At 38.6% G+C, this 21612-nt stretch overlaps 1 long non-coding RNA gene across 1 annotated transcript; it reads right to left on the bottom strand.

Annotated features, from left to right (window-relative positions):
- Nucleotides 1-7578: 7578 nt before the first annotated feature.
- On the bottom strand, nt 7579-10446 carry LOC106146537. The gene is made up of 2 exons (XR_001231013.1): nt 10173-10446; nt 7579-7791 (listed from the first exon to the last, which is right to left on the bottom strand). It is a non-coding gene; the product is annotated as an uncharacterized LOC106146537 (long non-coding RNA).
- Nucleotides 10447-21612: the final 11166 nt, after the last annotated feature.

A 21612-nucleotide genomic window follows, 5' to 3' on the forward strand; every position in this document is an offset into this window, starting at 1 on the left:
CCCTGGAGATGTGGTAAAGGCTGCTATAGATTGCAAAGCTACATACAAAAAAGGACAAAATTAATGAGGCGGAACTTGGCCGGATTCCAAGGCTTAGTATTTAATTCTAAACATAGGCAAAATGTAGGGAAGAAATAATACAAGTTGGTTAAATCTCAACTTTCATTGATTGTCATCTTTAACTTCCACACATCACTAATTTATACCTTCAAGTGATTTGATTTTTGTATACATATTTGGAGAACGTGTTGACTACTAGAATATATGCTAAGAGAGAAGACCTACTTATCTGTCAGTCACCTGACTGTTAGGCAAAATATCTGGTCATACTGTGACTCATATATGGGAGAGATTAAATATTAATCTCTCCAGAGAGGCAGGAAGCAGCTAATTTTTAACCCTCATTCTCACAACCAGAAACAATCAGAAATAGATGTCTAGGACAAAGTTTTCCAGCCTGTACCCTATCTGCAAGTTACTCATATTCTGGTGAAGGATAAGGGCAAGTTTTTCCATCATAGGAAAGAAAAAGTCCAGATTGTGCAATACTTTCTGCTGTCCTGAATGTAGACTTGTGCAACAGCAATTACAATGGAGATATCTACAACAATGGCAAGATAACTACAAGTAGATATGCCTGAAAAACCTATACTTCTGAGGAATGTAGGTATAAACAACTGAAATTTCTTCTGCAATACACAGAACAGGAAAGTATGGTGTGGGTAGATCCAGATGGATATAGGATGTGGATAGGCATGGCAGGTGGTCTGTAGGGGAGGAAGGAGCACCGAGCAGGTAGCCTCTGAAAAGGGCAGGGACCAAGGAACTGCATGATGAGAGGAGATTGTAGACAAGGCCCTGGGTATCAAACAAACAACAGAAAACCAACCCAAATGAGGTTAAAGTGGAAGAGTAATTAACCTTAAGAACAGAGGGAACGCAAAGATCATAAACAAAGCTCAGAGCTACTCTGGGTCTCAGGAACCAAAACCAGGAAACTGACATTTCCAGCTCCCTCTCCTCCCTTCTCCTCTACTTCCCTCTTCTCCTCCTTTCCCTTCTCCTCCTTCACCTTCCTCTATTCTCTATCTCCTTCTCTCTCTCCCTCCTTTCCTGCCAACAGAGATGCCTAGCAGGAAAAATAGCCTTCAGCAGATATCAGAGTCTCTTCCTGAGAGATCTGCAACCAGACAGGAAAAGTTCCTTCTCTCAGTCCTAGATGGAAGGATAATGGAAAGGGCTCAGACTGCCCAGACAAGATTCTTTATCCATCTCTTGGGCCAGTGTGGCTGGGAAGGGTACCCATACTAAAAACATTTCATATAACCAAACATTTTATGTAAAACACAACTATCTGGTAGGTAAGAAGCTTGGGTCCTGTTTCCTTCTTTGCGCCAGAGTGGGCAGGTTCTGCATTAGAAGGTGGATTTGCATAGACAGGACCCCTGGTGCTTTTGTTTGTATTGGGCAGCCCTTATAACGAGGTCCTGCCAGTCACCACCTTCACCATCCTAAGTGGGGGACAATGGACAGTTTATAAGGACCCCACCCTGGGAGTGTGTTTAGGCAAAATATTTGGCCATACTGTGGCTCACATATGGTAGGGATTAAATATTAATCTCTCCAGAAACAGTTAATGCTTAAAATTTTTAATGTTTTGACCAATTTTGCATGCTTATATCTGGTAATCTGAGCAACTGATTTGAACACAACAATATGCAATGGAGCAACCATTGGTGAATTCCTACTATTTTGTCCAGTGAAACTCTGTATTATCTCTAATGTTTTATCTAATAATTATTTTTTCTCCTTAATGGTTTGAAAAATTTTCCATTCTTTGGTAATCTGAGCAATGTAGTTGAAGATAACAATATGTAATATAACAACCACTGTTAATTCCTATCATTTTGTTTTGAAAACCTGTATCCCTTTTAATGTTCTTGCTTTGTTTTGTTTATGTTTGCAACGCTGTTATGCTGCTATTGTTCTTTTTTTTTTCTTTTACTATTCTCTCTCTTTTTTTTTTTTTTGGTTTTTCTCCGGTACCGGGAACCGAACTCACGACCTTGCACTTGCCAGGCAGGCGCTTGGCCACTGAGCTAAATCCCCAGCCCCTCTTTTACTATTCTCTTTAAAATTAAAAAAAAGAAATAGTCTCTCCAGAAAGGAAGGAAGCAGCTTCCTTCCTGGGAGTGTGTGTGTGTGTGTGTGTGAAGTCAGAGTGAGTAGGTTCAAATCACTACTTCACCACTTTATTAGCCATACAACTTCCTGTGTCTCATTTTCCCTGTTTATAAAATAAAAATAATAATAGTACCAACTTCAAGAGTTGTTAATAGGGTTAAATGACTTATATATAAATCTCTTAGAATAAGCATGGAATGTGAAAGATCAGCTATTGCTATTACTACTATACATATCCCCAAAATAAAACTATAAAGATAACCCATTGAATATGGACAAGTTTCTTGCTAGGTCCTGTGTGTTCAGCACCACATAGTCCTTTTGCTCATGATAAGTTGTCTATGCTCTGTGAAGCTGCCCTGTGTCATTCCTGGCCTCCATCCCCTGAGTGAGTAAGCCTCTTTTTCATTTTACGCTGTAAAACAATTTATTCCTCAAAGTCAGGGTTCCGAGGACCCCAGGGATATAGTGTCACATGGATGCTTGCAATGGACAGAGCTGTCCATGCTTGACCTCTAGGTCTGTGTTTCTGAGCAGCCTCCCTCCACTCCACAGCAATGGGTCCTTCATGCTCTGGGTGACTTCATGTCCACCTACTTACCACCAGACTTTCATGTGTGTGTGTGTGTGCACGCGCTTGCATGTGCGTGCATGCGTGCACATACACACGTGTGTTATTGCGGATTGAACTCAGGGCCTCTTCACTGAGATACATCTCTGTCACATTTTTGTTTTTAATTTTTAGACAAAGTCTCATTAAGTTGCTTAGACTGGGCTTGAACCTACAATCTTCCTGCCTCAGTCTCCCAGAGTGCTTGGGATTATAGGTCTGTGCCACCGCACGTGGCCGCTTATCATGGTTCTCATATCCCGAATATATTCTGTAGTACTTTCATAATTCCTATGTTTACTTTCCATTAACTTCAAGTTTTTTTGCTCTTTGCTTCATTACACAAACATTTATGTTTCCATGTAGTTCTAACTCAGTTTATCAAGATCTGTTTGAGGTTCTACTCCATCTAGAGTATGATACTTGGAATCACTTATCTTACTTGCTTTTTGCTTTTCTCAGTCTCTAATTCTCTCTTTTTCTAAGTTGCCTTGACAAAGGGAGTAACAACTTTCATATACTTAGAAATGAACCTCTCTCACTTGTTGAAAATGTATTTTAAAAATAAATCTTTTTATTTTGTGTGATAGCAAGTTTCAGAGGGAGCGGTTGTAGATACCAGATTGACAATCTACCTGTGTGTGTCTGCAGGTAATGAATTAAAGATCATACATTCCATGGTGTGGGTTGTCTTTTCAATCCATTTTTTGATGAATTTATGAAGTTGTGAGTTTTGAAGTAATTCCTTTGAATACTTTTAATGATAGAACCTGAGCCAAACATGCACATCAACAGGTATGGTTTCTAATTTATTGCCAGAGATGGTAAAAAAAAAAAAATCAGTTAAGAAGAGACAAATATGTGAAAAAGAGCCTATCCCCACCAGAGTGTGGCTTCTGATGTCTTGTTCCTGTGTGTGTGCATGTGTGTGTGTGTGGTGCTGGGATCAAACCCAGGACCTCATGCATGCTAGGGAAGTGCTTTATCACTGGGTTACACTCTTAGCCCATCTTCATGCCCCTTAAAGTAGGACTAATAATATTTTAGCTCAAAAGAAAACAGGTTAATTAGATGTCAATGAACCTCTTCTAATATGTTACACTGTAGGTAATGAAAGCCTTGATTATTAAGTTATGTATAATATAAATCTACATAATTTCATTTCTTCTACATTCCCATTCCATTCATTATACATTCATCCATCAGTCGTTAGTCAGACATAATACCATGCTATGAGTGAGGACTCACCTGATGAATGAGGTAAAGTTATGTCCATGAAAAGTTTATTGGGAGAGACAGACTTGTAAATGAGTAACTACAACACAGTTTCTTAGTTGCTTTTTAGTTTTTGTAACAAAATGCCCAACACTCACAATGGTAAGGAGAAGAAACTTATTTTGGCTCATGTTTTAATCCATAGCTCCAAGGCTGAATCAGCATTGCAGAAGGGCCAATCAGTGATGGTGATCCTCTTAGAGCTTTCAATGATAACAAACAGCTGGCTGTTGCACACATGCCATAGGTTCGCCAACACTGTGTTGTGGAGGACAGCTGCTCCTCCTAAAGCAGCCAAGAAGCAGAGAGTGAAGGGAGGAGCTGGGGAGGAAGAGCCAACCTTCCTAGATGCACCTCAATGACCCAGCTCTGGCCAGACCCTGTCTCCTAACTGATGCAGCTATGAAATCATCAGGGAACTGGGGCTGGGGATTTAGCTAAGCGGCAAAGCGCCTGCCTGGCAAGCGCAAGGTCGTGAGTTCGGTTCCTGGTACCGGAGAAAAACCAAAAAACCAAAAAAAAAAAAAACCAAAAAACAAAAAAATGAAATCATCAGGGAACTAACCCACCAATGAGTATAGCACCCCATGATCCAATGGTCTTTCAAAAACATGAGACTTTTGGAGTACATTTTAGACTTAAACCATAATGCACCGAGAGGTAAATACTATGGGCATACGTATCAAGTCATGGGAAGAGGAAGAGATGAATGACTGGGCTTAGAGTAAAGTCAGAACTCACCAATCAAAAGGGATTAATGGTTCATTGAGAAGATAAGGAACCAGGGAGGAAATCTGTGCAAAGACTATAGTGTTTTGAGAGAGTATGGAATGTTCAGAAGGAGGTGAGGAACTGGAGGAGATACTCGGGCAGGCCTGTGTATGAGGGAGAGCTGGGAGTGTGGATCACAGATTGGGGAAGTCTCCAAGTTTCACGCTGAGGATTTTGTACTTTCTCTCAGAAGGAAAGATTTAATGACATTAAATAGAAAGATGAGATAATTAAAAGCTATTAAAAAATCATAGAATACTTAGGGTATTAGCTTTCTTTCACTATGATAAGTCCCTGGAGGCTACTAATTTATAAAGAGAAAAGGCTCATTTTGGCTCATGGTTCTGGAGACATCAGTCCAAGATGGTTATGGAGACATCACCACTGGCCTTTGCTGAGGGCAGCATTTCATGGCAGGAGCAGGTGGTGGAGCAAACCGCATGTCACAAACCAGGAGGCAAAGAGAAAGAAGAGACTGGAGCCCCACCATCCCCGTAGAGGCTGTGGTCCCAAAGACCTAAGGACTTCACGCTAGGTCCCGCCTCCTAACGGTTCTACTGCCTCCCAGTAGTGCCAGTCTGGGGACAAAAGGACACTCGTCCAAACCATAGCACTTAGTAAGTAGACACAAAGCCTCCAGAGACAAGGGGACAATTGCCCTTTAGATGAGTTTTTGGAGGATGCTAATTGGAAAAAAGAATTTTTGTTCAACTACACTTGGGAAAAAAACATATTTAAAATCCCTCTCAGAGAAATATATTATCCACACTATATGGGAGCTGTGAAGACCAGCAGAAAAGGTATTAGTTTAATCTACTTAACTCAGTATTTCCTGAGCCTATTTGACTGTAAAATATGATTTCCAGATAAAATATGGGCATCCAGTTGAATTTGAATTTCAGATAAACAAAGAATAATTGTTTAGTTTAACTAAGGGACACTGTGGAATTGGAATTCTGAGGAACTCTCACACAGCATTTTAAACTTCAAAGATATTTCCTGATGAGACCAGGAAAGTACTTCATCTCTCTGGCACTCTGTATCCTTAAAATGCCTCTAAGAGGAAACTGAAGCTTTTTATATTATTTGTGAATTTTAGTCTTTAAAGTGTCTTTAGTATTCTATATTATTATTCTTTATTCCTTAGTAACTATATGTTCATGTAAGTAAAAGTTGTTTCTATCATTGAGAAAAAGTATTCCCCTCCTGGTAATAGGGTTTAATGAATTTATCTAACCAGTCAACTTACATCTTTTGAGAGTCTGTTATGTCCCAGACAGAGAAGGGAAGGAAACGAATGAGGAACATAAGGTAAAGTGGATCTTCCAAGGCCATCTATGGTCCTCTACACTGAGCTTAGGCACCACAGATCCTCCTTGACCTGGCTCCAGACCGTTTGTGTCTCTGACCTCCCACTATTGCTAGCCTGCTACATGTGCAGCCCTCAGGACTCATCAAGTTTTCATCATTCTGAGCCACTAATTCCTCTCCCCAGGGTTCCCTACTCTCTTCTCTCCTCTACATCACACATGGCTTTCAAGATTTAGTGTAAGCATGAATCTTGGAAACATTTTTTGATACTTCCTCCCTTGGTCTGATTGGGTGTATTTATTTTTTGTACTTCAAATATTCCTCTATCCCAAGAACAACTGCATCACAACACTTGCTAAATAACTTTGCTGTGATGACTTACGTGCATCTTTCTCCCACATTAAACTGTTAGCTATCTGAGACCAGGACTACATTCTTTTTACTTTCTATGTCAGTGGCTCACAAAGTATCCCTGTCAAATAGGCTGACTTATAAAAAAGTCATGACAATTCTGCAAATGGCAAAGATGGCCATTTGACTTGCCATGGCGGGTCACATTCCTTTCATAAGAAGTGTTTGGGATAATATCACCTGCAAATCCAAATGCCAGAAGGAAAGGTAGAATTAGAGGATAAAAAGTTATAATTTAGTTAATTATGACTTCATCAGAATAGAAGTTAAGAATGAACACATAAACATCCTTCCTCCATGTCCTATTCTTTTGTTCAACTTCTACAATATTCAATTTTCCTGATTCCATTTGCCTGACACAGATAGGTGAGGGAACGCCATCGGGCCATGGAAAGCTAAAGCCCTTACAATTAAAATAATGGCTTCCAGAGCAAGTAACATGTGCTAAGTTCCTTCCTATACTGAAACAGAAGTGTGCTTCCTCCTCCTTTCCTGTTCATGTCCCTAATCTCTACCTGTATTAAAATCATAGCCACCAAGAATAGCTTGGAGCCTAACCATCCAGAATAGCTTGCATAGTCTCTGGGAGCCCAGACCTGGAGAACAAAGTTAGTGATAGGTGATAAAGGGATTTCTCATTGACCACAATGAGATTGTTGGACTAGGAAGGCAAGTGAGGACTGAAAAGAAGGCAAGTAGACATTGGCCATCGTGTCAAAAAGATGCCCGAGCAGCTGTTGTCCTAAACATACATACATACAAAAAATTGTATGTGTGTGTGTGTGTGTGTGTGTGTGTGTGTGTGTAGCCTTGGAGAATGAACCAAGGTCTACCAAATGATTTATAAGTGAGATGTATGCCCAGACCTATCCTATACTTTTGAGGTTCAATTCAGTTTAAGGAATATTTATACAGCCCTCACAAAGTGGCAGGCTCATTTCACTTGTCATTTGCAAAGTAGCTACAATTGCTGACCTCACAGTGTTTGTGAATAAACACAAAGACAAACAGATGAATATTTTGATAAGAGTCTTATACAATGCTGAGAGTATCCTGGAGGAGTTGAAATGATACCCCGCTAAACAGAGAACATTAACAAAATGTTCCAACCCTTCTGGATGGATGGACGGATGATGGATGGATGGATGAATGGATGTTGCCTTGACTCATCATCCAGGATCTGCAGTGGCTAGATGACCCTTTTTCTCAGCTTCCTGAAGGAATGAATGCTGTAAAGAGCAAAAAGAGCCAGTGGTGGTGAAATCAATGATGCCTGGTAGGGGTCAGGGTGAGGGACAACATTGGCCTGCATGCACCTGTGGTGACACCTGGTATACATGTATTCCTTAAGGATGAGAGTGGTCCCTGCTTGTGGAGACTGTGGATTGGGCTAGGATGTTTATCACTGAGGAAGAACAGTCTTGATTTGTGGAGTCTCATCTGGTAGTGAGTGAACTCATATTCCTTTTAGTATGTTCTTTTACCACGATGCCTTGCAGGACCCAACCAATAAGACCATAGAGTACGGTGCCTAACTCAGAAGGGTTCATTGAACCCACAAAGCCTAAGTAAGTATGTCTTGTAAGGCTAAGGAAAGGAATAGGTATTCTGGTTCTTTTAAACACAAACTTTCAAAACACTTTTATAGATGGGAACTGGCATTGTGCGGGATACTGTCTTCTGTGGTTGTGGTCCAGACCAGAGTACAAGTCATAGGCTTTGACCATGTGGTTCCCTGGCAACCAGACCCCTTCCCAGTGTTACAGCCAGACCGCAAAGCAGAATTCTGTACAGCACCATGTCTGTGTGCATTTAACAAGACTTTGGTGTCAACTTGATACTTTGATGATTTGTAGAGCACCAAGACGAGTGAGTTTAGCAGCTTAGGATTGTTGCTATAGTAATAAGTAGCGCACATTTTGAGATGTGTTAAAATATTTTTAGAATTAAAGTTGTTTAAATATTTTGATAGTGTTCTTTCAAACAAACTCAGATATAGAAAATTCATTAATTTGTTAAATATTCAACTTCATCAAACCTTTTAATGAAGATACTTAAGAAGAGTGTCTAGAAATTTAAATAAAAGGAGAAGCTGTCACTAGAGTGACTTCCTGAAATGGTAATCCAACCTGTCACCTTCATTTTCCTTTATACCCAAAACTATAACCCCTTTTCCCTATTGATACTAGGTTAAATATTGGTCTAGGATATAGACCATAACAATCTGTTTGATAGAAAAGTTGTTATGTAGCAAATAAACAGTCCTTCACTACTGACCATACTCGGATCACTTTGTCACCATCAAACCAGTAAATAACCAGTCTTGGTCAGAAATGTGTGATGTGTCCTCCCCACTTCTGAAATAGTCAGGGTCCAGGCAGGAGTAAAATGGAGGCTCATGTGACATAGGTCTGAAAATCATAAACCAAACTAATGACTTGTTAAACAAAGTGTAATCTTTCCCCTTACATTGACAAAAACATTTTCAGTGTACTTGGAAGGCATGGTCCAGTTTAGAATTCACAGATTACTTAATGTTTTTATTTGTTTATCATTTTACTAGCACATGTTTGCCATACAGAATGATTACAGTTATTGTGGGGACTTGGTGTATGTACATAATACATCTTAATTTTTTCTCTTTTTTACCACTCCCTTCCCCTTCCCCTCCCCTCCTCCTTTCTCCTTCCCACTCTTGGTCCCCTTCTCATTTGCAAGAGCTTTATTTTCATCACTTTTCCCCTTCAATTCTTTTCTTTTTTCATCCCTTTTCTCTCCCCTTCTTTCTTCCTCCCTTTATCTCTTATTCTCTCATCCATTTGAAAAAGATCTCCTTACTTCCCATTTATCTATCTTCTATTTTGCTCTATCTATCTATCTATCTATCTATCTATCTATCTATCTATCCACTGACACGTGATAATATGAAGATGCTGCCCTAGTCCTCACCCCACGTCTAGCCCCACTCTTCTTACCATGGGTTCCAACACATGCTGTAGAGACCTTGGGGGATGTGGGACATGTGGGCACACCCTACCCTTGCACACACAAGATCTATCCATCTTCCACCACTTCCCAACAGCTGTTCATCCATCACAGGGTGAGATGGGCACTCTAGCTGTTCTGTCTGCCATTTCCAAAGAGGGGACTAATGCAGGCCTGCAAGAGGACTTGGGGTCATTTGAGAAGGGAATTTTTGAGTACCTGAAGTATAATCTAGAATGAGGGCAGGAGCTCCAAACAGGTTTGCCCTTCAGGTATGGCTAGAGGGCTGAGAGTGAGCTCCCTCAAGCCTCAGTACCAGGGAGGAGACCTCCTTACCCATGCCGAAAGGTAGGCACCAGGAAACGTCCTTGTATTAACTGAGGTCTGGAATCAGCCCCTCTTGTTGACTTGTATTCTATTTTACCCGAGTATCTTCTGACTTTCCTAGATTGATTATTTTATGGACTGATGAACCAACCAATCAGATCATGTGATGCCTTTATCCATGGGAAAATAGCTCAGGAAAATGTAAAGTGCCTTCCTAACAATATGTCAGATATTACTGGAAGCTCGGGTTACAGAGAGAATATGGAGAAGAAGGAAATGAAACCACTCTCTTTCTTACCTTTGGGGATCCTTCTTCAAACATGTCTTCGCTTTCTTCCATGGTCAGGTGCCCCCTCCCCATGCTGCCTGTCACTTTGCCCCATTTTTAAAGGCTACCAGCAGAGCTGGCTGTGCTGGATCATCTTCTCCCCTCTGAAAATCATTTCAGCCTGTCTCCATCTGACGTTGATGATTTTTCTGCGTGTGGGTCAAGGCCTGACCCGATTCCTTTGAAGCCTGGCAGGCACCTTTCTCGCCCACCCAGGAAATGTCAACTCATCCTCCTCTGTGAACCTCCGTGGGTGACTCATTTGGGGGCGGGGTGTGGAGGACAGCCACACCTGAAAAATGTGCCTTTGGAATCCTGGGGATTTAATTGCTCTGTACTTTACATTTGCTTTTACTATTTCAACCAACATAATCAGAGACAGAAGCCTAGAGCTGCTTGTTGACATTTCCTCATTTTATATCAGGAACTAGAAAATGAAATGGGGAATTATCTTTTATTTTTTTTGACAGAAGCCCTCTTCTTTTCCCTTGATCTGTGCTCCTTAGCTCATTTCCTGCCAGGGTAATTTCAGGTTCAACCTGTTTTTCAAAGTTATGAATCATATCAGTGACTCAAGCCAATTTTGGTAGGAAAAAAAAAGCTAAGCTAGCTGTCTATAAAGAATCCAACCTAGAAGGAAGGTGAATTATTACTCTTGGAACTTTTGCAAACATTTACTAAAGCATTATTCATTCATTCATTCATTCAGCAAAAGTATATTGAAGACATGTTTAATGACTGGTATCGTATATAAAGGCAACGAAGTACTTTTCTCTGAGTGATGGGTAGATTTTTAAAAAATTGGATTCTTGTTTTCTATAGAGTGAAACAATACTCAGAAGTAGTGGTAGCTGTAAGTTTGTCCACTGTGCTGCTATTATAAAAGAAAAAGAGTAATTATGGATTTCTTCCACCTCAACATACAATGACGCTGCACTGATATGTTAAACATTTATTTTCTAAATCACAGAGCTGGAGAAGTCCGCAAAGATCATACACACAACTTTTCAGATTTGCTAATGGGAAAAGGGAGACCCAGAGAGGGTAAGTGACTCACTCATAGTTGTATATCAGGTCCAGCTTGTGGTAGAGCCAGGCTGGGAATTCTGGATTTTCCTTCTTTCTCTGAGCAAGTACTTTCTTTTCTCAGGAACAATCATCATAGTTGTTTTTTACCTGTTATAAAAGCAAAGCACTTTCTCTTGGGTCATATAACATAATGTTCAGCCACCTTGGCAAGACAGGTATTGTTATCTTTACGTAAGAGAAAAGGCAAACAAGGCTAAGAAAAAGTAATCCATTTACCAAAGATTTCTTGACTAGTGAGTGGTGGAACTAGACTTGGAAAATGCAAGAATGAGGTCTCCAAGGTCATATTCTTTCCATGTGTCTCCCCCACTTTGCCTCATCCCCCTGCCAAATACATCTTCTCATGATTGCCATGCTTTCTTAAACAACCAAGAACAAATAGGGAAGACTGAGGATCTATCTTCAGATTAGCGTTTGTCCATCCAATCTTTCTTTCCTTCATTTTCCTCAGTGCAAAACTTCGAGTTTGGGGCTATGGAAGATAAAAATAAAGGGTAGGCGTGGGAAGGGTGAGATACAGACCTGTCTCTCAGATACCCCACGACTGAAAGGGGATGGGACTTCTCCACAAATAACTACAATTTAAGATAGACTGCAATAACAAATGAAAAGAAAAAGTGTTATGGGAATTACAGTATGGAGGTAAATAGTATATTTTATACAGTTTAGAAGATTTAACAATGCTGGGAAGGAAGTATCTTGGAGAGATTGTTTTACTCTTTGACCTCTAGGTGGGGAAAGAGATTACATGCTTATGGTGATTTCCTTTTTAGAGAGAGGCCATGCTTTATCAGGATCATTTTGTCTTTTAAAAATTGTATTACATATCAACAAATTATACCTGCATAGTTTTATGAGATTCAAAGTGATGGTATGATAGATGTAATGTAAAATTATTAAATCAAGCTAATTAACATATCCATCACCTCAAATACTTATTTTCTGGGTTGAACACATTTGAAATTTACTGTCAGCAATTTTGAATTGTTAAATACAGTTGTATTAACTACGGTCACCAGTATGTGCTGTAGATCTCAAAAACATCTATTCTTTCTGTCTAACTGAAACTCTGTAGTCTTTAACCAACACTTCATTCTTCCTATACCAAGAAACTGGTGACCACAGTTCTACTTTCTGCTTCTGTGACTTTGTTTTACCTCGCACATATATGTGAGACCATGTGGTATTTGTCTTTTTGTGCCTGGCTTTTTTAAAAACTAAGAATAATGTCTTCTAGATTCATACATGTTGTTGCAAATGACAAAATTTCTTTCTTTTTTAAGACTGAATTGTATTCCATTGTGCAGATGTATCACATTTTCATTATGAAGTCAACCACTGATAAACACTAAATTGGTTCTATAACTTGGTTGTTGTGAATAGCGCTGTAATGAACCCAGGAGTGCAGATATCTCTTCAACATAGGAATTTGAAATCCTTTGGATATATACTTAGAAGTAGGATTTCTGGATCATATGTAATACTACTTTTTATGTGTGTGTTGGGGGTGAGAACTGAATCTAGGGTGTGGATGCATGCTAGCCATGAAGCTGCACATTTAGCCCTATGTTTAGTTTCTGAGGAACCTCCATAAAGTTTTCCATAATGGGTGTATTGATTTATATTCCCACTAATAGTGTAAAAAAGTTTCACTTTCCCTACATCCTTGCCAACACTTGTGTTTTATCTTTTTGATAATAGTCATTCTGAGAGATGTGAGGACATGCTTTATCATGGTTTTAATGTTCATTTCCCTAACGATTTGTGGTATTGAGGCTTTTTCATATACCTGTTGGCCATTTGTAAATCTTTTTTAACCCATGTTTATTCAGGTCCTTTGCCCATTTTAGACTCAGGTTATTTGCTAAGTTGTTAGGGTTTATATGTTTTGGATATTACCAGATGTATGACTTGCATATATTTTCTCCCAAGTCATAGCTTGTGTCTTCATTCTGTCCATTTTTTTTGCTGTGTAGAAACTCTTCACTGTGTTGTAATCTTTTTGTCTATTCTTGCTTTGGTTGCTTAAATTTTGGGGGTCAAATTCAAACAAAGTATTGCCTAGAACAGTGATGGTGAACTTTTAGAGAGGAGCGCCCAAACAGTAACCCAAAATCCACTTATTTATTGCAAAGTGCCCACACTGCAATTAAATCAGAATACTGAGGCTTAGTTTAGAAAAAAAAAAAAACCCTCATATATCAACATCTTTCATCTTAAAAGAAAAACTAATAACACAAGTGTCAAAAAAAAAAAAAAACCCTCATATATCAACATCTTTCATCTTAAAAGAAAAACTAATAACACAAGTGTCATAGATTCCCCACCACTGGTAAGGTCAATGTTGTGTAGTTTCCCCTGTTTTCTTCTAGCAGTTTTATAATTTTAAGACTTACATTTAAGACTTTAATCCATTTAAATTTATTTTTGCACATGGTATAAGGGTCCAATCTCATTCTTTTGCATAAGGCTATCCAGTTTCCTAAATATCCTTTATTGAACAGATTATCCTTTATCCCATTGTTCATTCTTAGAACTTTTGTCAAAAATCTATTGGCATTTATTAAATACGTAGATTTTTTTTCTGGGTGCTCTGATCTGTTCCAATGGTATGCATGTCTATCTTTATGCCATTACTATGCTATTTTAACTATCATAGCTTTGTAACATAGTTTGAAATCAGATCCTGCGATACTGCTAGCTTTGTTCTTTTTGCTCAAGACTGCCTTGGCTGTTTTTGTTTGTATTTTGCTTTTGTTTTTGTTTCGCGAGTCAATATTAATTTTAGGATTGCTTCTTCTATTTCTGTGAAAAATGTCATTGAAATTTTAGTGGAGCTGCATTGAATCTGTAGTATGAACATTTGAACAATATTCACTCTTGGTCTATGAACATGAGATATCTTTCCATGTATTCATCTCCATTTATTTCTTTCATTAATATTTTATAGGTTTCTGTCTATAGATCTTTCACCTCTTGGTTAAATTTTTCATTAAGTATTTTATCTTCGTGGCTATTGTGACTATTTTCTTGATTTAAGGTAGTTCATTGTTAGCATGTAGAATCACTGCTGATTCTGTATGCTGATTTTGAATCCCGAAATTTTGCTGAATTCATTTATTAGTTCTACTAATTCTGTGGGATCCACCTTGGTTCCAGGATCACCATGGATACCAAAACCCCTGGTTGCTTAAAACTCTGAATAAAATAACATGTTATAAGCCAGGTGTGGGAGCACATGCCTATTATCCCAGTATCCTAGTAGGCTGAGGCAGGAGAATCACAGATTGGAGCCCAGTGAGGGGGAAAAAAGAGCTGTAACTCTGTGAGGGTCCTGGGTTTAATCCCCAGTGAAACTTTTTAAAAAGGGATGGTATTTGCCAATAACTTATGTATATCTTCCTGAATACTTTAAATCATCTTAAATTACATATATCTAGTACAATGTTAATAATTGTTATACTTTGTTGTTTAGAGAAAAATGATAAAAATGTGTGTATGTTTAGTACAGACTCAAGCTTAGAAATAATTTATATATACATATATATATTTTTTAAAAAATGTTTTGATCCATGTCTGAATCATGGATAGGAACCCAGGGATATGGAGACCTGACTGCATAAGATCATGTCATCAGCAAGAGTGACAATTCCATTTTTCTTTCCTATTTGGATGTCCTCTCTTTCTCAAAGAATAATTTGAGTTAGTGAACTTAATAGGACTAGACTTTTCTAGACTTTCCAAATGGGTCTTTGGAAAACTTTTAAACTTCTAGACATTTCAGTTTTATAGGATGTAAAAATTCAGATGTTCACTATAATTTTGTTAGTAACAAAAACACATTGCTATTAAATTTATTTTGGTCTCACTTTGAGTTACGTAAATTTGAATGAACTGGTAGATAATTAAGCATTCAGATTGTGGTGAAAATGAATAAAAATGAGTTGAATAGGATGAGGTTCAATGGAGCACAAGCAACATCAACAGGTAATTGTTCTTGTTTTTTGCTGGTTTTTTTCGTTGTTGTTGCTGTTTGTTTTAGCATTTAGGTAGTTTACAACCCTGAATGGCTACTCTCTGAGGAAATAAAATATAAAATCAAGTGTCTTAGCTGTACAGTTATATAAACCTCCATGATGTCTTTGGGTATTTTAAACTTTAAGAAATTAGAATGAAAGCAGGTAGAAAGTCAAAAGCAAGCTTAGATCTTTTGTCATAACCTAATAGCACACTAATAACAGCATTCTAGATCTTTGGGAAAAAAACCTAAGTGAGAAGGAAAAAAAAATGGCCCTATGACTAGCTATATTAAAGTTCATAGACCATGAAAAGGATTTCACTTTGCCTTTGAATGCTGTTTTCAGATTTATGACTCTTGTGCTCACCCAGGTATTTAAGATTAAAGCTTTAAAATAAAAATAACAACAACTGCAATTTCAGGAAAAGGTATATACAGGACCTCAACTACATGTGTGGTATTTTATTTCCTCCAAAACGTCTGAAGTAAACATGGAGAAATTGGAGCAATAGTTAAAACTGGATGGTGGTGACTAAGAGCCTGTTATTTTCTTCTCCCTTCTTTGTTGTCTTTTTGAAATGCCTCATAATAAAACACCTGCACAGGATTTCTGAAGGCTTGATCATTTTTGTAAGTCATCAAGTCATTCTGCACACCCACTCTTATACCATGGTTTTGATTAACTGCTGGGGAAATTACACCGCATACAAAAAGAGGGCAATAAAGAAAGAATGGCCAACCAATCAACAGAGGTAGAAAAACTGTGTGGTAGAAGGACAGAGAATTTTGGAACTGCAAAATTGCTCTGAAGCACCCTGAAAGCTCACTGATGGTGTTGTAAGCAGGTGCATGGTGGGGCAGGGCAGAAAGGCCAGTGAGACAATGTCCTCTCAGAGCGGGGTCCCTCACTGTGGGCCACTGGCTACTTCTCAAGTAATTGTGCTACCACAGTATTGAAGAATGCCTTTCAAAGGTGCTAGGAAAGGTAACAGAACCACAAAACTGGTGGAAACCTATCACTTTGTAAAATGTCACATAAATGTCAGATTTTCAGAGATAAGAAAATGAAAAGCCAAATGTATAGGAAAAAAGGTCAAATGTAAGATACTGAAGTAGGATATCTGACCATCTTTTGATTATAATATGTCATCCTTTTGTCTCACAGTATGATTTTGATGTGAGGGTAGCATTTAGCTGCAGAAAACTCTACCCTAAAGGATGAGGGTTAAGGGAAAGCACATTAGAAGCTGTCTGAATCTCCTGTGAGGCGGTTAGTCCACCACTAATGTTCTGTGACTTGGCAGGTCTTCCCAGTACAGTGTATTATATCATAGGCTTGAGGTTCCTGATAGCTACCAGATATAACATCAGTAAATTAACAAAGTAGATGTGGAATGTTCTTGATTATTTCACATGATTGAGTGATTCTAATAAGAGAAATTATACTAAGCATTTCTTTGTGTGCATTATCTTGCTTAATTCTCCCCCTAGTCTTAAATTAGGAGGAAATTGAGCCTCAGAAGTTCAAATATAACTAGGGGTATAGCTCAGTGGTAAGTGTGCTCTTAGCACGCACATGGTCTTAGGTTCAATCCTCAGCAACCACTCCAACCACCAAAAAAAAAAAAAAAAAAAGTAAAAAACTAGTACAAATAACTTGATAAAGCAGTTACATGGTGAGTGGTACACCCAGTATTTGAGCTCAGGTATGCCTCAGGCCATGCTTTTTTAGGATATCCCATATACCTCTTCCCTGCCATGGTTTGGATGTTGAGTGTCTCTTGGAGCTCTGTGTGTTAGAGGTATAGGCATTATTGGGAGATGGTGGAGATCAGGTTAGTGGGAAGTCCTTTATTCATTGTGGGGAAGGGGTGCACTCAAAGAGAACTGTGCACCCCTGGGTTCTTTTTCTTCCCTTTCTTTTCTTCCATGCTAATGAGGCTAGCAGTTTGCCATTCCACATGCTCCTCCATGATGTGCACCAGAGATCTAAGATATTTATCTTGGACAGAAATCTCCAAAATTGTGGAACAAAATAAAACTTTTCTCTTTACAAGTTAATTGCCTCGTGGGCTAGCTATGTATCTCAGTCATAGAATGTTTGCTTAACATGCATGGGGCTGAGTTCAATCCCCTGAAAAGAAAAGTTAGTCACTTCAGGCATTTTGTCACAGAGACAGAAAGCTGACTAACACACTCTCTATCCTTCATAACCATTTTGGGGCTTTAGTAACATTCTGTGCAGTAAGTTAAACAACAAAGTACTGGATTAGAACGCAAAGTGTAAAATAGGTGGGAGTCCATAATGGATGTAAATGAATGATTGAATAAAAAAATAAATGGAAGAAAAGTATAAATCTTCCTTACAAGACAATCAGTTTATAGAGAGTTGAAAGGAAATCCTTTGTACCCAGTTTCCCTCAGTGAAAATCTTTCATAACTCTAACATGAGGTCAACTGTAGGAAAGTAGTCTTGGTAGTGTCCACAGAGATTATTCAGATCTCAGCAGTTTTCTATATGCTCATGTTTGAGTGTGTGCACATAGTTTGCTGTAAGCAGTTTTACCACACATGTAGATTCATATAACCATGTCTTGGTTACTTTTCTTGTTGCTGGGTTAAAATACCTGACATCCAAAGTTCAAGGAGGAAAGTTTCATTTGAGCTCACAGTTTGTAGCAGTTTCAGTCCGTAGTCAGCTTGCTCAAAGGCAGGGCAGCATGGCAGAGGGGCATGGCAGAGGAGAAACAGTCCATGGCAGGACAAACATAAAAAGGAGCCAGCAACAGCAGGAAGCCTCCCTTTATAGTCCATCTAAGGTACAAGCCTATTGATTAGTGCCACCCACACCTAGCATGGGCCTTTCATTATCTACACTCAGAGCTATGCTAAGCCAGTTTAGTTATCACACATTGTTAATCTCAGTATCACACATCCTAGATCCAGTCCCTTCAAAAAAGCCCCACCCACACGTGCATGAGGCCTTGGGGGGATATCTAGATACAAGCAGTAACAAATCACCTCCACCAAAACATATGGAACTGTGCCTTCACATGCTCCTTCATGCTAATCCCTTGCAACCATTAATCTTTCCTTTAAATCTGTGATTTTGTTATTTCAAGAATCTTGTGTGAATGGAGTCACACTCCATTTTCCTGTAAGCAAAATTTATCTGCAATCCATCCAAGTTGTGGCACATATCAATACCAGTTCCTTTTAGTTATTACATAGTATTCTAAGTTATGAATGTATGAGTTTGTTTAATCATACACCCACTGAAAGCTGTTGGGACTACTTCAGTTTTGAAGCTGCTATCCATACAGCTGTTTCAAACATGTGTGTACAGGTTTGCATGTGAACCTAAGTTTCCATTTATGGGGCACAAATGTCCAGGTGTAGAATTGCTTTGTGATAAGGTGAGTGTTTCAGTTTATAAGAAGTTGGTGAGCCATTTTAATAAATTATCAATCTGGAGGAAGGGATCAGAGAAATCTCTGGTTCATAGCTAGTTAGAAATACAGCAGCTCACTGGGGATATAGCTTAGCGGCATAAGCGCTTGCCTGGTAAGCCTGAGGTCATGAGTTCACTTCCCGATATCAAAACAAAAAAAAGAAATACAGCAACAACTGGCATCTAATGTGGGGCAGTATTGTCGGGTGGAGACTCTTACCTACAGAACCGAACCAAGTTATTAGACACCCAGCTGGTGTCTGGAGAGTTGTATTGGTGATGTGGAAAACCCCACAATTTTGTGTTATGAGTGAAAATGGGTTGTTCTCTAGAAACTGAGGATTTTTTCTACAGGATCAGTAGTTTTATATTTTGTATGCAGGCTTGTGATGCATATTCAGTTTCTGCGCTAGATATGAGGTCTAGTCTGAGCTTCATTACTTGCCTGCAAGTTCAACTGTTCACAGCACCACTCATTGTAAACACTCATTTCAGTCAGGTACAGTGGCATACACCTGCAATCAATCCCAGCACTCTGGGAGGCTGAGGCAGGAAGATCACAAGTTTAAGCCTCTCCAGGGAAACTTAGTGGCTTAAAAACCCTGTCTCAAAATAGCACAAAAAATGTCAGGGAATGTAGCTCAATGAAAGGCTTAGGTTCAATCCACAGTACTGAAGGAGGAAAAGAAAAAAAAAGAGGAAAGGCTCATTTCTCAAATGAATTGCTCTTGCTCCTGAGTCCAGCGTCCATGGGAACATTTGTGTGGGTCTAGCTTTTGATTTTGAATTCTTCTCCCATCCGTCTATGTGTCTGACCCTTTACCATTCCCACACTGTATTCATTGTCATAGCTACGTGAGTCTTATGAGCAGGTGGGATGGCTGCTTCCACTTTATTCTTCTTTCAAAATTGTTTTAGCTATTTGAGGTCTTTTGCCTTCACAATATGATTTTTAGAATAAACCTTGTGTCTTGGTGGGCATCATACCAGGAGGCTTTTATTTAATTGGCCTGGAATAGAGCACTGGCATCAGCATTTTCTATAAAGCTCCCTAGCTATAGCCAACACTGTGAGCTTCGGTTTAATGCAAGACACCTACACAGAAATTGCTCTTGGAGAATAAATGACCCAAAGGTTGAAGGTTTAGAAAATAAGTGGGGGGAAAAATAGGTGGGATTGACTAAGAAAATAAACAATGGAATCAAAGTTAAAATAGTGAAAGGAGAAAAGGAAGAGCAATTCTCTCTAGCTAATACATAGAGGAGCCTACCTAGGTTTGCAAAAGTAGCTCAACAAATCTTTCATTCTAACTTCTTCTTCCTCCTCCTCCTCCTCCTCTTTTTCTTCTTCTTCTTATTAATTATTATTATTATTATTTTGCTACAGGAGATTGAGCCAAGGCCCTTCACACTGGGCTAGGTCCTAGCTCTTTTGATTTTGTATTTTGAGGCAGAGTTTCACAAACTTGCTAATTTGCCCAGGCTGCACTCAAACATGAAGTCTTCCTGCCTCAACATCTCAGAGTGCTGAAGTTATAGACATTCACTACAGAACCTGGAACTGATTTTTAAATTTTTTTATTAGTAATGTTTACAGTACATAATGAATATATTCATTATAGGGACTTGGTACATATACATAGTACATTTTAATTCTTTTTGTTTCCCCTTTGCCTCGCCTGCCTTCCTTCCTTCCTTCCTTCCTTCCTTCCTTCCTTCCTTCCTTCCTTTCCTTCCTTCCTTCTTTTCTTCATCTCTTTTGTCTGTCAATTTACAAAAGACCTATCTCCCTGTTTTCTATTATTATCTTTTATTTATACTTTAGAATTCTGATGTAAGAGAAACAATGTGATATTTAAACTTGTGTGCCTGATTTATTTCACTTGACATTATTGTCTCAATGTGTACCCATTTGCCTACAAATGACTCAAATTTCCCCTTATTTATGGCAGAGTAGTGCCCTGTTGTATATACATTCCACATTTTCTTCATCCATTCATCTTTTCTATGGCCATACCACCGTGAACACACAATCTCATCTTTATCTATTCATCTACTGACAGACAGGTCACTTCCAAGATTTAGCTATTATGAGTTGTGCTTCTATAAATGGGGGTATGCATGTATCACTGTAATATGATGTATTTAACTCTTCGGGGAAGATACCTAGAAGGGATATAGTTGGGTCAAATGGAATATCTATTTTTAGTGTTTTTTAAAGAACCTCCATACTGATTTTGACAGTGATTGTACTAGTTTACATTCCGACCAACAATGTAGAAGTGTTGCCTTTTCTCTGAGGCTTTGCCAGCATTTCTTATTATCTAACTTCTTGATGATAAGCATATTTTTCTGGAGTAAGATGAAAACTCCATGTTGTTTTAATTTGCATTTTACTAATGACCAGCAAGGTTGAACATTTTTTCATGTATTTGCTTGCCATCTGTACTTCTGGGAAGTGTCTATTAATTTCAGTTGTCTATTTTTTGATTGCATCATTTATTTTGAGAGAGTCTAAATTTTTTAGATTTTTGTATATTCTAGGTATTAGTCCTCTGTCTGACAAATAGCTGGCAAAATTTTTTCCCATTCACAGGTTTTCTCTTTACTCTATTGGTTATTTCCTTTGCTATGCAGCAGCTCTTAAATTTGATTTAATTTCATTTGTTCATTCTTAATGTTATTTCTTGTGTTTTTGTTGTTATGTTCAGAAAGTCCCTGCTCATGCTTATGTCTTCAAGGCTTTTCTTATTTTATCATCCAGCAGCTTAGGTGTTTCTGTTCTAATATTTAGATATTTCATCCATTTTGATTTTAGTCTAGTGTACTGTGAGAGATATGGCTTGAGGTTCA

Source organism: Chinchilla lanigera, unplaced genomic scaffold (genome assembly GCF_000276665.1).
Source record: "Chinchilla lanigera isolate Chin_1 unplaced genomic scaffold, ChiLan1.0 scaffold00082, whole genome shotgun sequence".
Classification (NCBI taxonomy): Eukaryota; Metazoa; Chordata; class Mammalia; order Rodentia; family Chinchillidae; genus Chinchilla; species Chinchilla lanigera.